Here is a 16,601-nt window from a genome sequence, read left to right as displayed (position 1 = left end):
AGGAAAACACCTGAGCACAGTGGCGGAGGCTCCAGAAAACTCTCAACCTTGGCATTTGGGAAGTATGCTGAGCTCTGCTTCCCTGCTTCTTCTTCAACAGAAGCATCTCAGGCTTCAGATGAATTTACAACCTAGCTGGCTCTCGGGGTGGCAAGGATCCAGGGCTAGAAAACCAATGCAGACGCTGCCATCAGCTGAAAGGTAGACCTTATGGGATCTGATTCCAAATGAAATGTTCCTTGGAGACGGGACACAGGGGACCATGCCTGCAATCCCAGAGCTTTGGAGGCCAATGTCGCTTTAGGCCAGGAATTCCAGACCAGCCTGGGCAATATAAAAAGGCCCCATTTCTCCAAAAAAAATAGTAACGATAATTAGCCAGGCATGGTGGTGGCACACACCTATAGTCTCAGCTGCTTGGGAAGCTGAGGAAGAGAATTAATTGAGCCCAGGAGTTCAAAGCTGCAGTGAGCCATGATCATGCCACTGCACTCCAGCCTGGGCAACAGAGCAAGACTCCATCTCAAAACTGAAAAGAAAAAAAAAAAAAGGTAAATAACATTTCTTTTTTTTTTTAAGATAAAAATAATTTACAGGCTGAGCATTGGTGGCTCACGCCTGTAATCCCAACACTTTGGGAGGCTGAGGCGGCAGATCACGAGATCAGGAGTTCAGACCAGCCTGGCAAACATGGTGAAACCCCATCTCTACTAAAAATACAAAAAATTAGCTGGGTGTGGTGGTGTGCACCTGTAATCCCAGCTACTTGGAAGGCTGAGGCAGGAGAATCACTTGAACCCAGGAGGCGGAGGTTGTGGTGAGCAGAGATCACATCATTGCACTCCAGCCTAGGTGACATTGCAAGGCTCTGTCTCAAAAAAATATATATATTTTTTACAAAGAATGGTAGAATGAGTTACCGGAGAAATCTTTCCAGGAGGAGACAGTAAGGTGGGCTTTCTTAGCTACAAGACCACGGAGGGCTCCTTCATCCTAAGTGCTAAGGACTAAAAGCATCACTCTTTCTGAAAACGAGTCATCCTCCACCCCACAGAGCAGAACAGCAGGAAAAACTTCCTTGCTGCATGTCTGCACTTCATGGGAGGCCCAGCTCGTTGCTGATGAGGCAATCAGGAAATGGCCCTAGTTGAGCTAGGAAAAAGCTTGGCTGCTTCTTTGGGTTTCCAAAAGTCAGGGTAGGGCCACTCATGGTGGCTCACGCCTGTGATCGGGAGGCTGAGGTGGGAGGATTACTTGAGGCTGGGGGTTTGAGACCAGCCTGAGCCACATAGCAAGACTCGCCCATTACAAAAAAAAATTTATTGTTTTTTTTTTTTAATTAGCTGGATATAGTGACACGTGCCTGTAGTCCTGGCTATTCAGAAGGTTGAGGTGGAAGGATCACTTGAGCTCAGGAATTGAAGGCTGCAGTGAGGCATTATTGCACCATTGCACTCCAGCCTGGGCAACAGAGCAAGATCCAGTCTCTAAGGGAAAAAGAGAAAAGAAATAGGATATACCCAAAGAATTATAAATTATTCTATTATAAAGATACATGAGGGCCAGGCGCGGGGGCTCACGCCTGTAATCCCAGCACTTTGGGAGGCCAAGGCAGGTGGATCACGAGATCAAGAGATCGAGACCATCCTGGTCAACATGGTGAAACCCCGTCTCTACTAAAAATACAAAAATTAGCTGGGCACGGTGGCGTGTGCCTGTAATCCCAGCTACTCGGGAGGCTGAGGCAGGAGAAGTGCCTGAACCCAGGAGGTGGAGGTTGCAGTGAGCCAAGATCGCGCCATTGCACTCCAGCCTGGGTAACGAGAGCGAAACTCCGTCTCAAAAAAAAAAAAAAGATACATGCATACATATGTTCATTGCAGCACTGTTTACAATAGCAAAAACTTGGAAACAACCCAGATGCCCATCAGTGATAGACTGGACAGGGAAAATGTGGCACATATACACCATGGAATACTATGCAGCCATAAAAAACAATGAGTTCCTGTCCTTTGTAGGGACATGGATGAACCTGGAAACCATCATTCTCAGCAAACTGACCCAAGAACAGAAAATCAAACACTGCATGTTCTCACTCATAGGTGGGTGTTGAACAATTAGAACATGTGGACACAGGGAAGGGAAACATCAAACACTGCAGTCAGTTGGCGGGGGCTACAGGAGGGACAGTGGCGGGTGGGGAGGGTGGGGAGGGATAATGAGAAGAGAAATACCAGATGTAGGTGATGGGGGATGGAGGCAGCAAACCACCTTGCCATGTGTGTACCTATGTCACAATCCTGCATGATCTGCACATGTACCCAGAACCTAAAGTAAAAAAATGAAAGAAATAGGAAACCAGCCGGCAGAGATAACAGATGAGAATGTGGTGGGAGCTCATCTCCAACAGCTTTCCTGGGCTTGAACGTTCCGTCCCCAGACCAGTGAGGGTGAGTTACTGTGCCTCCTAAGCGTAAACACTGGAGGGACGCGGGGCCCCATTCATCCACGCCTCCCTTGGCCGTGGGGGCCTCCTGGAAGTGGACAGATGGGTTTTCTTCCCCGGGGACCACAATTTGCAGCCCTGGAGGGCCTCAGGCAGCACAGGAGAGAGGCCGCAGCCACGGCGGAGAGGCCAGCAGCGCTCCGTGAATTTGTGAATGTGCTGTCCCATTTAGGACTCTCTGGAGAATTCCAGCAGCCAACCCTCAGCCACCGTTTGACAGAGCCACTTTTCATCCTCCCTGGCTGCGGCACAAGCAAATGCACACAGCCGAAAATCAGTTAATAACTATGCACATTTTCTAATAAATTTTAACAATTTAAGAGTGCGGTACAGCTTTATTATCGTTTTTATTTCACTACACTAATTCAGCGCGTAATAACCTGCCAGAGACACAGAATTCACTTGACATATGCTCTGAGTGCCAAGATAATGGAATGAGCTCAAGAGGAGTCTTGGGTCTGACCCAGCTGGGCGCTCCCCGTTCCCTTGGGGAGTGGCGAAGTGGTGCTGGCCCGAGTGGCTGCAAGGGAAATGTGAGCTCTGACATGCTCCCCAGCCTGGGGCTGCATGGCCAGCTTCCCTGTGATTTGCTTTCCATGGAAGGCAGAAAGGCGTAAAAGCACAGACCGTGCTGTATTTAACGACAGCCTGGTTCCTGGGATTAGTCCCAGAGCTGATAGGGTTTGGCTGTGTCCCCACCCAAGTCTCATCTTTAATTGTAGCTCCCATAATCCCCGTGTGTCTGGGAGGGACCCAGTGGGAGGTCACTGAATCACGGGGGGTGGGTCCCCCCATACTGTTCCCATGATAGTGACTAAGTCCCACGAGGTCTGATGCTTTCACAAGGGGGAGTTTCCCTGCACAAATTCGCTCTTGTCTGTTGCCATGTAGGACGTGCCTTGTGCCTTTTGGCTTCTGCCATGATTGTGAGGCCTCTCCAGCCACAAGTTGCAGCCCTGGAGGGCCTCAGGCAGCACAGGAGAGAGGCTGCAGCCACGGCGGAGAGGCCAGCAGCGCTCGGTGAATTTGTGAATGTGCTGTCCCATTTAGGACTCTCTCTGTCCCATTTAGGACTCTCTTACGTGGAACTGTAAGAAGTCCATTAAATGTCTTTTTCTTTATAACTTACGCAGTCTCAGGTATGTCTTTATTAGCAGCATGAGAACAGACTAGTACAACTGCATTCCTTAAGTCTCTTGGTGACTAGGAGGTGAAATGGTGCTGAGCTTCGTGGGGCTGGCAGCTGGCCACCCACACCTCATTCAAGCCTGACCCATGGGAAACAAGCTCAGGTCAAAGAAGATGCTTGCTCCTAATGGCCCCAGCCTAGCCTTTCCCTCCCTCCCTGCCTGCTCTGGGCACACCCCTCTCTTGAATAATGTATGACCCCAGTCTAGCCTTTCCCTCCCTCCCTGCCTGCTCTGGGCACATCCCTCTTGAATAATGTATGGCCCCAGTCTAGCCTTTCCCTCCCTCCCTGCCTGCTCTGGGCACACCCCTCTCTTGAATAATGTTCTCCAAGTGTGGCGCTCAGACAAGCAGCCTCGGCGTCACCTGGGAAAGCTGCTGAAGCTGCAGATTCTTAGCCTCTTCCCAGCCCTGCTGAACCAGAAATTCAGAAGGGGTGGGGCACAAGAAATCTGTGTCTTGACAAAACCTCTAGATGAGCCTGGGCAACATAGCGAGGCCTTGTATCTACAGAGAATAAAATATTAGCCAAGCGTGGTGGCACACGCCTGTAGTCCCAGCTGCTTGGGAGGCTGAGCAGGGAGGACTGCTTGAGCCAAGGAGGTCAAGACTGCAGTGAGTTGTGATTGCATCACTGCACTCCAGCCTGGTGACGGAGTGAAATCCTGTCTCAAAAAAAAAAAAAAAGGTGGGGGGGAACCTCTAGATGATTTTGGTGCATGCTGAAATTTTAGAAACACTCAAGTTTTAGAGATTCGGAGGGAGAGTTTTGAAAATGCCTGCAAGTACAGAGTTCTGGAAATACAGTCAAGTAGTCTGGCGATCTGGGCTTCAGCTCTGCTGTTCTCTCTACCTTTCCAGAAAATCATGGGCCTCGGTTTTCTCATTTGGAAAATAAAAACACAGGCTGGACACTCACTAAGGTCCCTGGCGATCCTGACATTCTGGGACCGATGGCTGAAATAAAGTTGACAGATGACAGACAGTGCTTCTTTTTCTAAAGAGGCCTGAGCGGGTCAATCCTAGGAGATCCTAAGCAGTGTGGGGTAGCTAAGGGCTGTCTCAGCTTCAAAACAAAGGAGAACAATGGCAAGGAGAAGGGTCTGTCACCAGCATGCATGCACACACACGCACACGTGCACACACGCACACGCTCACGCGCACATTTATCTAGGATTTTGCTTGCTTTAACTATCTTTTCTCTATCTTTTGCCTCTTTCTTCCTTCATTTCCTTCCTTCTTTCCCTCCTCCCTCCCTCCCTCTCTTCCTTCCTTCATTCCTTCCTTCTTTCCTTCCTCCCTCCCTCCCTTCCTTCCTTTTCCTTCTTTCTTTACTTCCTGCCTTCTTTCCCTCCTCCCTCCTTCCCTCTCTTCCTTCCTTCATTCCTTCCTTCTTCCCTTCCTTCCTCCCTCTCTTTCTTTCTTTCCTTCTTTCCTTCCTCCCTTCTTCTCTTTTTCTCTTTCTTTCCTTCTTCCCTTCTTTCTTTCTCTCTCTTTTTGAGACAGAGTCTCACTCTGCTGCCCAGGTTGGAGTGCAGTGGTGCAATCACGGCTCCCTGCAGCCTTGACCTCCTGAGCTCCAACGACCCTCCCACCTCAGCCTCCCAAGCAACTGGTTCTATAGGTGTGCACCACCATACCCAACTAATTTGTTTTTCTTTTTATTTTTTGTACAGATGAGGTCTTGGTATGTTGCCAGGCTGGTCGAAACCCCTGACCTCAATCAAGCAGTCCTCCTGCCTCAGCCTCCTGAGTAGCTGATTCTCCCAGCTGTAGTCCCACACACCACTATGTATGGCTAATTATTTTTATTTTTGTTTTTTGTAGAGATGGAGTCTCACTATGTTGCCCAGGCTGGCCTTGAACTCCTAGACTCAAGCCATCCTCCCACCTAAGCCTCCCAAAGTGTTGGGATTACAGACATGAGCCACGGCACCCAGCCTTGCCTGTATTTCTTGACTACCTATTTCTCCAAAAACATGACTAAGTCTCTCTCATTCTATCGAGAAATAAACAAAATCCTTCCTTATGTTTTGCAAGGTCTTCTAACCTGCCATCTTTTCTCTCCCTCCCGTGAGAAGAGACCGTCCTAAAATAGTAGTCTCCATGTAGAGGCATCGTGGCAAATCTCTCATTCCCTCCTTGACCTCTTCCCACAATCTGGCTTCTGCCTTCCTCACTCCAGGAACCTGGCTGGCTGCCTCCTACTTTCTAACTCCGAGGGACACTTCCCGGCCTTATGCTGCTTCATCTCGCTGGCATTGAACATTCCATCCTCTCCAGATTCCACCTTGACTGCCCCCTGCTTGGGCTGCCATCAGTGCAAATAAGTGCCACTCTTCATCTTGTTAATCCTTAGTTTGTAAGTTTATATTTTGCATTTTGGTACACACACATACATTTGCATGCTCTCCAAAGTATGTTATGGAAAGGGACAAGGTAGAGGCCACCTAACTTTTCAGCATTCCTTAAGTGAAACCTCAGAAGAAAATCCAGTTGGCCCCCAAACCCTGCGGGGATTAGGGGTGCTGCTCCCCCTACTCCAAGCAGTTGAAAATCTGCATACACCTTTTCTTTTTTTTTGGAGACAGTGTATCACTCTGCTGCCAAGGCTGGAGTGCAGTGGTGCCATCACAGCTCTCTGCAGCCTCCTGCCTCAGCCTCCTGAGTAGCTGTAACTACAGGCACATGCCATCATAACTAGTTAATTTTTAAAATTAATTCTAGGGCCGGGCCCGGTGGCTCACGCCTGTAATCCCAGCACTTTGGGAGGCCGAGGCAGGTGGATCACGAGGTCAAGAGATCGAGACCATCCTGGTCAACGTGGTGAAACCCTGTCTCTACTAAAAAATACAAAAAATCAGCTGGGCATGGTGGTGCGTACCTGTAATCCCAGCTACTCAGGAGGCTGAGGCAGGAGAATTGCCTGAACCCAGGAGGCGGAGGTTGTGGTGAGCCGAGATCGCGCCATTGCACTCCAACCTGGGTAACAAGAGCGAAACTCCATCTCAAAAAAAAAAAAAAATTAATTCTAGAGATGAGGTTTCAGCATGTTGCCCAGGCTGCCCTCGAACCCCTGAGCTTATGCAATCCTCCTACCTCTGCCTCCCAAAGTCCTGGGATTACAGGCATGAGCTACTACACCTCATCATGTATGACTTTTGAATCTCCAAAAACTTGACTGCAAATACCCTACTGTTGAGCGGATAAGCCTTACTCATGACCTAAACAGCTGATTGACACACATGCTGCATGTCAGACGTAATATATTCTGTATTCTTACAATACAGTAAGCTACAGAAGAGGAAATGTTACTGAAATATCACGAAGAGGAAAAAATATACCGACTTCATTAGAAGGAATTGGATCATCATAAAGGTCTATCCTGGTCTTTCTCACCTTGAGGAGGCTGAGGAGGAGGAAGAAAAAGACGGGCTGGGCCAGGCACGGTGGCTCACGCCTGTAATCCCAGCACTTTAGGAGGCCGAGGCGGGTGGATCACGAGGTCAAGAGATCGAGACCATCTGGTCAACGTGGTGAAACCCCGTCTCTACTAAAAATACAAAAAATTAGCTGGGCATGGTGGCGCGTGCCTGTAATCCCAGCTACTCGGGAGGCTGAGGCAGGAGAACTGCCTGAACCCAGGAGGCGGCGGTTGCAATGAGCCGAGATTGCACCATTGCACTCCAGCCTGGGTAACAAGAGCGAAACTCCATCTCAAATAAAAAAAGAAAAGAAAAGAAAAAGAGGGGCTGGTCTTGCTGTGTCAAGCATGGCGGTGCCAGAAGCAGACCCATGTCTAAGTGGCCCTTACAGTTCAAACCCATGCTGTTCAAGGATCAAACTGTATTCTTTTAGAATTAAATGCCAGAAAGCTTTGGTTTTTCTTGAGCAACCAGCATATCATCTCACAGACAACAAAACTCCTAAAGCAATTCCCAAAATAGCTTCAAGCAGGCAAACGGTTAATGTCCGTCCCTGGGGAGGGAACCAACGGGAATCGATCACGGGGGTGGCGCTGGGGAGTGGACCATGTTTCTTGATCTGAGCCCTGGTTAGGTAGCACCCAAAACCCAAACACGTACTGACCCACACAATTACGATCTGAGAGAATGGGCACATTTTTTAAAGAAATTCTCATTTTCTGTTTTCTGACCAGAAAGTTCTGATCAGATTAGTGGCTCAATTGTATTTGTATAGAATTTTATAACCAGCCAGGCACAGTGGCTCATGCCTGTAATCTCAACACTTTGGGAGGCCAAGGTGGGAGGGTCACTGGAGGCCAGGAGTTCAAGACCAGCCTGGACAACATAGTGAGACTTTGTCTCTCAAAATTAAAACAAAGTAGAGTCTGACAAGGCACAGTGGCTCACGCCTGTAATCCCAGCACTTTGGAAGGCTGAGGCCGGTGGATCACTTGAGGCCAGGAGTTCAAGACCAGCCTGGCCAACATAAGGAAACCCCATCTCTACTAAAAATACAAAAAGTAGCTGAGTGTGGTGGCTCTTGCCTGAAATCCCAGCTACTATGGAGGCCGAGACAGGAGAATCACCTGAACTCAGGAGGCAGAGTGAGCCAAGACTGCACCAACCTCAGCAACAGAGCGAGACTCTGTCTCAAAAACAAACAGTAATAAAAATAACATGAAATCGAATCTTATGACCTTCGTTTCTGCATTCTGCTTTTTGTCTTGATCTTGCTCCTCTGTTCTAAATTATATTTTAGAATACAAATACAGAATTTTAGCACAAAATGGTGTATGTTTCGTTTATGATCATATATTTTATACTTCATTTATATGCATGTCAGAAACGGTATCCAAACTGCTTTACAGAAGTAGACAAGTTGTAAATGAACATTCTTTTGAGTATGGCAAAATCCGGCCTTTGTTTCCATATTTTTGATGCCTGGCATACAGCGCTTGCTTGATTAATGCCGAAAGAAATCAAAGTTTATCTGTGAAGAAAAAGAGAACAACAGAGCAAAAGCTAAGGGAGCCTGTGGAAGCCAAGGGAAGGTTCTTTCTAAGATGAGAAAGATCTTAGCAGACCTATAGGGAAGCGAGAAGAAGCCAGGAGAAAGAGACAAGTTAAAAATTGGGAAAATGAGGGCCGGGCACGGTGGCTCACGCCTGTAATCCCAGCACTTTGGGAGGCCGAGGCAGGAGGATCACCTGAGGTCAGGAGTTCGAGACCAGCCTGGCCAACATGGTGAAACCCCATCTCTACTAAAAATATATAAAGTAGTCGGGCATAGTGGCAGGTGCCTGTAGTCCCAGCTACTTGGGAGGCTGAGGCAGGAGAATCACTTGAACCTGGGAGGCGGGGTTTGCAGTGAGCAGAGATTGCACCACTGTACTCTAGCCTGGGCAACAGAGCAAGACTCCATCTCAAAAAAAAAAAAAAAAAAAGGGAGAATGGGCTATGAGTCTTGGTGCCAGGAGAGACGAGGACGTAGAATATAGAAAGGGGGCAAATCATCTTGACGAAGGAAGAAGGAAGACACCTCCTTCCTAACCTCCTGGGTTGCTTTCCGGCCATCTTTTTCACCTGTAAACAGTGGTGACGTCTCAGAACTCAGTCCTTCCGCCCTTCCCTCTCCCGACGAGCTCATCCGAGGGGGTTTTAAATACCATCTGTACTCTGATGATTCCAAGGCTGTCTCCAGCCCAGATCTCTCCCGTGAACCCCGGACTGCCCACTCAACATCTCCACCGGGAGCCTCCACAGACGTCTCTAATTGAACATGAGAAACACCCATCTCCTGCTCTCCTCCCAAACCTGCTCCACCCACAGCCGGCCCCGTGTCGGGCTGAGGAAGCTTGAGTCATCCTCGACTCATGTCACACAACTCTGCCATCCGTCAGCATGTCCCATCGCCTCCATCCTGGGGAAACAGAGAGCTCAGAATCCAAGCATTCGGCAGACCTCCCCACGGGTGCGCCTCTCGCCTGGGTTACACGTTCACTCCTAGCTGGTCTTCCTGCCCCCACCCTGCCCACCCACAATCTTTCCTCAACACAGCAGTGAGGAGGATCTTTTTCAAATGTTTAAAGCCCAGCGTTGCCTCCCGTGTCACTCAGAGCAGAAGCCACAGTTCTTACAACGAAGCCTCCGGGAGTGTTCACTGTGCGGCCGTCTTCGTTTATGTGTGATTGCATTTTCTTTGGGGCTGCACCCACCCCCACGCCTCATCACCGTCTCGGGACCTCGCCCCCCTCCTCGGCTTCTTTCTCTCCACGTGCGTCACCGACGTGCCATGTACACTTTACCTTTCCATGTCTTCTTCACTGCCTGGAAGTCCCATGAGAGCAGGGATTTTTTATGTTGCGTCCCCCACCACGTGCCGGGTGCCCAGGACACAGCTTGGTGTAGGATTGAGGCTCAGTGCGTATTTGTGAAATTCAATTTTCCAAGGTAATTCCGTTGCTTAAAATCCTTCATCGACTCCATGTCCTTCAACATGTAGCCCCTCCTTTCACGCACCCAGGGCCCCTTAGGATCTAACCCCCGCCACCTCTCCAGCTGCTTCTTTCATCGCGGTGCCTCCTGCAACGGTCAGGCAGATTTGCTCCCACTCCCTCTAGGGTGTCCTTCGCCTCTGTTCTTTGCACATAGAACTTCTTCAGCCGAGGCTGTTACCCCATAGCCACCTCTGCTGGGGCTCAGTCTGGGGATCGTCTGCTTGATAATGAGCCCAAGGCCAAGATCATTATCCTCCCACAGACCACGGGACTCGTGCCTCTCATAGCCTATGACACACACTATTTTTCTTTTTGATAAAGAATTTTGCTCTTGTTGCCCAGGCTGAAGTGCAGTGGTTCAATTTCAGCTCACTTCAACCTGCACCTCCTGGGTTCAAGCAATTCTCCTGCCTCAGCCTCGCAAGTAGCTGGGATTGCAGGCGTGCGCCACCATGCTAACTTTTGGATTTTTGGTAGAGACAGGGTTTCACCATGTTGGCCAGGCTGGTCTTGAACTCCTGACCTCGGATGATGCTCCCACCTCAGCCTCCCAAAGTGCTGGGATGGCAGGGCACACACTATTTATCCACCTATCCCTTTACTGGAGAATAAGGGCAGCCAATCTCATGTGGGCGCCTCCAACCCGTAGCTAGAGAGACCCTCTCTGAATGTCAGGTGGTGGTGGTGGTATTCGTTATGATGATCATGACTGTCTTTGATAGATATATATGTATGTTGTTTTTGAGACTGAGTTTCTCTCGTCGCCCAGGCTGGAGCGCAGTGAGCTGGAAGGTGGAGGTTGCAGTGAGCAGAGATCACACCACTGCAGTCCAGCCTGGGCGACAGAGCGAACAAGACTCCATCTCAATCAATCAATAATATTTTTTTAAAATATTAAATCAATGGCTCTCCCAGTAGGTACTAAGTGTCTCTACACAAACGAACTCACTCTTTTTAATGGACTGATGTACTGACAGACTCGTTCTACGCACCAGAGTAGCAGTCGAAGCGCCTCCTTCCATTCGGAGCTGCTCTCCCCTTTCACAGCCTCTTCTCTTCTTCAGAGCATGAAAAGAAGGAAGCCTCACGTGAAGCCGGAAGGCTGCTGGCAATGAGAACACTCCTGGGGCACTCGTGGGGTCGCAGGCACCCGGTACAGGTTCCAGTGCAGGAGACATTTTCTTTATTACAGTTCAAATTTCCCCACAAATGGATATATCTTAATCCAAATTTATTACAGTCACAAGGCTCTTTGGTCTAACTGGCTCAGCCGTATTTCTTAAGTAAACTGAGTGAGAATTGGTTTTGCTTAGTCATTAAAAGCCACCTATATTGAAGGTAACGTGTCCACAGACCAGCGTGTATTCACTCAATAAACTTTTCTACTGCTCCCACGCCGTGCCAGGCCCTGCGCTAGGTTTTGGGAGAGAGAGAGTGACAGGGAAGAGGTCATGTCTACCCTCAGAAAAAGCACAGTCCACAGGTCAGTACAGGAGTCTCCGTAGCTATTGAAACAGTCCAGCCCTTTGTGTTAGTGTTGACTGAATTCAAGGCAGCTGCAGTTGGAAGAGGACATACTCCTTTGTACCGGCTGCACGCACAGACTTGGGCTAAATGACTCCGTAGAATCCTGACAGCATTGCCATATTACAGACGGAGACACTGACGCCCGGTGAGATTCATCGGCAGTCCAGGCTATGTGCTCTTGTGTGGTGAAGCCAAGATTCCAATGAAGGCCTGTTGCTCCCCAAAGACCATGCCTCTCCCACCACCCTGTAAGCTAAGAGCCCACCATGGCCATTAAAGGAAGGTCAGTGGACCACGGTGTTGTGGGGATTGAGGGAAAGGAGAGACTGTGGGTGAAACAGCACCGCCATTAAAGGAAGGTCAGCGGACCACGGTGTTGTGGGGATTGAGGGACAGGACAGACTGTGGGTGAAACAGCACCGCCATTAAAGGAAGGTCAGCGGACCACGGTGTTGTGGGGATTGAGGGACAGGACAGACTGTGGGTGAAACAGCACCACCATTAAAGGAAGGTCAGCGGACCACGGTGTTGTGGGGATTGAGGAACAGGACAGACTGTGGGTGAAACAGCACCGCCATTAAAAAGGAAGGTCAGCGGACCACGGTGTTGTGGGGATTGAGGGACAGGAGAGACTGTGGGTGAAACAGCACCGCCATTAAAAAGGAAGGTCAGCGGACCACGGTGTTGTGGGGATTGAGGGACAGGACAGACTGTGGGTGAAACAGCACCACCATTAAAGGAAGGTCAGCGGACCACGGTGTTGTGGGGATTGAGGAACAGGACAGACTGTGGGTGAAACAGCACCGCCATTAAAAAGGAAGGTCAGCGGACCACGGTGTTGTGGGGATTGAGGGACAGGACAGACTGTGGGTGAAACAGCACCGCCATTAAAGGAAGGTCAGCGGACCACGGTGTTGTGGGGATTGAGGGACAGGACAGACTGTGGGTGAAACAGCACCACCATTAAAGGAAGGTCAGCGGACCACGGTGTTGTGGGGATTGAGGAACAGGACAGACTGTGGGTGAAACAGCACCGCCATTAAAAAGGAAGGTCAGCGGACCACGGTGTTGTGGGGATTGAGGGACAGGAGAGACTGTGGGTGAAACAGCACCGCCATTAAAAAGGAAGGTCAGCGGACCACGGTGTTGTGGGGATTGAGGGACAGGACAGACTGTGGGTGAAACAGCACCACCATTAAAGGAAGGTCAGCGGACCACGGTGTTGTGGGGATTGAGGAACAGGACAGACTGTGGGTGAAACAGCACCGCCATTAAAAAGGAAGGTCAGCGGACCACGGTGTTGTGGGGATTGAGGGACAGGAGAGACTGTGGGTGAAACAGCACCGCCATTAAAAAGGAAGGTCAGCGGACCACGGTGTTGTGGGGATTGAGGGACAGGACAGACTGTGGGTGAAACAGCACCGCCATTAAAGGAAGGTCAGCGGACCACGGTGTTGTGGGGACTGAGGGACAGGACAGACTGTGGGTGAAACAGCACCGCCATTAAAAAGGAAGGTCAGCGGACCACAGAGCTGCACAAAGTGGCCAGGTCTAAACAAACTCCACTGGCACCTGTTTACAGCTTCTTGAAAGCCAGCAGCCACCCAGTGAATTAAATACACACACACACACACACACACACACACACCCACCATTAAGTTGAACAGGCTACTTAATTACTTCTTGTTAATGTGCCCAGCTGGTCCAAGAACACAGTTAGTGACATCTATCTCAAGCCCCTCTTGGCTTCCTCTAGAAAGTGGGAGAAGGGTGTCGACTCTTGGGCCACCAGGCAGCAGAGGAAGAAGTGCCAACAGCTGTGTGGATGAAGTCTCTCTTCCGAACCGTCTGTGAGCTCAGGGCTCAGTCCGCTTATATCCCCAGCTCCAGGAGAGAACCTGACCCTCACAGAGCAGCTGAGAGCACGGCCTTTCAAAGGGACCTCAAAACCCCAATGCCACCCTGCCCCGAGCCTCCTCCCTCCAACCAGCATGACCAAGGCCTCCATGCCTAAGCTTCTCTCTGCAGGAAGCATGTCTCCCGGGGTTCCTCCTTTAGGGTCTTTAAATCAGCCACACAGATCCACCGATGCGCATGAGCTAAGAATTCACTCCACCAGGAGCTTCGCTCCTAGGCTCTGAACGGCCTCTCCTGACCGGAGGGTTTCTGACACAGCAGAGAGTTAGATGATTCTGACCAAACAAAACGCATTGCACCCCCAGTGTCTGGGAAGCAGGCAGGCTGACTTCTGGACATTCACCCAGAGAAAGTGCCCATCCTTGGCCACGGGATGGCAAAGGGATTTAGCTGCGAATACATGTTCCTGGCAACAGTTCAGGACTCTGCGGGCAACCACTTTGGGGGAAATCCCTACTCACGTGAGCTGTGTTTTCGCTCAGATCCGTCTCCAGACTTGAACGGGGATGTTAACCACTCAGCATGTTTTAAAGCCCTTGGAAAATTCAGTAAAAGCACTTTCCCTCTCAAGCTCCTCTCCTAGGTGGGGAATTGGAAGTCCTTAGAAGCCCTGCTCCCACACGCCCCTGGGACCCGGGAGATGACCGTCACTCAGGACGATGAAAACGCCTCCCTCTCCCTGAGTCTGACTTTCAGGGACGTCTGTGAAGTCGTGTCTAGCTGATGTCTTTCCTTTGGGCATGACTCGGGAAGAGCATTTCGCCCAGAAGACACCCCGTGGGGGTCGGAAACAAATCAATGACGGATTTGCAGATAGACGTTCTCTGAGCCGAAGTACAATTCACACAATGCAACGTACCAAAAAGATAAATCTACTCCTTCTCTCTGCCAGGCTAGAGCAGATTCCTGAATCAAAACAACTCTTTTGCCACAGAACCTGAGACTGGGCTAGAAGTGAGTTTCCTCAAAAGGTACAAGGGACAGGGTTAGGAATTCCTGAAATCATACAGCAAGCATTTGAAAGAAGCAGTGTTCAGAAAGTAAAGAGGAGGGGAGAATGAGGGCAGGGGCGGGGAGGGGGGGCAGGCGTCCACCAGACCTTCCTCCGGGACGGCTTACAGGGAGAAAGTTGGATGGAATGAGTTTTCCAACGACGCAGGAGCGCAGCCCACGGCCATCTTCCCAGCCAGCGGCGGGGCATCGCTGTGGTGAGCAGGTCAAGTCAGGGTTATGCCCTTTTCATTATCTCCAAGGGGAAGGGGCCCGGCCAGGAGGAAGCAGTTTTGCATGAGTCAGAGCTGAAAGAAACGTGTTTCCCGGCTCCTGCAAACCACTTTGACAGCTGGGTGAAGCTAGGGCCAAACAAACACGCAGGAGCCACCTCCAGATCTTCCCACCCCTCCCCTTCCTCCGAAACCCATGAAAACTTGATTCTGTCTCAACTAAACACAAGCTGGGAAATTGGAGAGGAGGAAGAGGGGAAGAGGAAAAGCAGAAGGGGGAAGGCAGGCAGCATCCATGCAGTCAGTTGTCTCATTGATTTAGAGCCACACAAGCTTCACAGTGTCATCGGCAAGGGTCATACCTCCTGCTGATCTCGGGGGAAATTCTCCAAGATCCATGGCTGGGAGTTCAGGAGGATCTCTGAGCCATCAGGAAGGAGCAGGGCACTGCAGCTCCTCAGAATGATGGACCGGGGCGAGCTTTAATTAACAGGGTCTGATGCCTCTTCTTTTTTGGTAACTGAGCAGATTTAAAGGGCTAGAGTCCCAATTTGAAGGGTGCCAGTGCTGCTGCCGTGTCTGCGCTGGCTCTGCTCCCGCTGCTGGGAAAGCTTCCTGCAGCCGTGTCACTCCAGCAGGGGAACGGGGCTGGGAAGGCGGAAAGGTGCGGCCAGAAACACCGGAGCCTCTCGGGCTGCACTGTTGGAATCGGAACCACAGTGCTGTGGACCCAGGCACTACCTACCCTAGGGAGCACCAGTGTCCTGCTCACTGTCTTCCAAGCCGAGGCAAAGAGCTGGGCTCCGTGAGGGCAGGGGACATCAGTGACACCCTCTTCAGACACAGAACTGCACAGGACACAGCCTGGGGAAAGTGGGAAACCTGGTCCTATACTGCGTGCCCCTCTACTGAGAGTATCGCCACTTACGTAACCTGCATGCACACACGCCCAGCCGTCCACACACACACATGCCTGCCCATTATACATACGCACCCACCCATGCACACACACACACACACACACCTGCCCAGGTACACACACGCCTGCCATGTACACACCCATGCCTGCCTGTTATACATACACACTGGCCCATGCACACACACACACCTGCCCATGTACACACACACCTGCTCATGCACACTCACATGCCTGCCCACGCACACACACACACCTGGTTCATGTACACACACATGCCTGTCCATGTTTATGCACACACATGCCTGCCTATGTACACATATACCCACCCATGCACACACATATGCCTGCTCATACCACACACACACACCTTCCCAGGCACACACATGCCTGCCCATGTAAACACACACACACCTGCCCAGGTACACACATGCCCGCCCATGTACACACACACACACACACACACCTGCTCATGTACACACATGCCTGCTCATGTACACACATGCCTGCGCATGTAAACACACACACACCTGCTCATGTACACACATGCCTGCCCATGTACACACACACACCCAGGTACACACATGCCTGTTCACGCACATTCACATGCCTGCCATGCACACACACACACATCCGTGCACATTCACCTACCTGCCCATTTTGCAGACACCCTGCCCATACACCTCATGCTATAGGCAGGTCAGCAAGAGAAACAGCTGTGACACAGAGCATGGCCAGGAGAGGAACAGAGACAGGGAGCCACAGGGAGGAGGGTAACAGCAAACCCATGTGGGGGGTTCCCGGCATCTCCTGTTGCCTTTGATAGAGCACGAATGTGTGTCAAGGACAGTTCCTGGGTCA

At 50.6% G+C, this 16,601-nt stretch overlaps 1 protein-coding gene across 4 annotated transcripts in view; it reads right to left on the bottom strand.

Annotated features, from left to right (window-relative positions):
• The window catches only part of CALN1 (calneuron 1), a 649,447-nt gene extending 634,159 nt beyond the window's left edge, over positions 1–15,288 (bottom strand). For all 4 annotated transcript variants that reach the window (XM_078354140.1, XM_035279438.3, XM_035279415.3 and 1 more), the window contains exon 1: positions 15,187–15,288. The gene's annotated coding sequence lies outside the window, so the exon portion shown is untranslated. The remainder of the gene's footprint in view (positions 1–15,186) is intronic.
• Between the last annotated feature and the right edge of the window lie 1,313 nt (positions 15,289–16,601).

The sequence above is a fragment of the Callithrix jacchus genome, chromosome 2, assembly GCF_049354715.1.
Source record: "Callithrix jacchus isolate 240 chromosome 2, calJac240_pri, whole genome shotgun sequence".
Lineage (NCBI taxonomy): Eukaryota > Metazoa > Chordata > Mammalia > Primates > Cebidae > Callithrix > Callithrix jacchus.
Note: the sequence above shows the minus strand (reverse complement) of the source record. Positions and strands in the feature narration are given on the sequence as shown.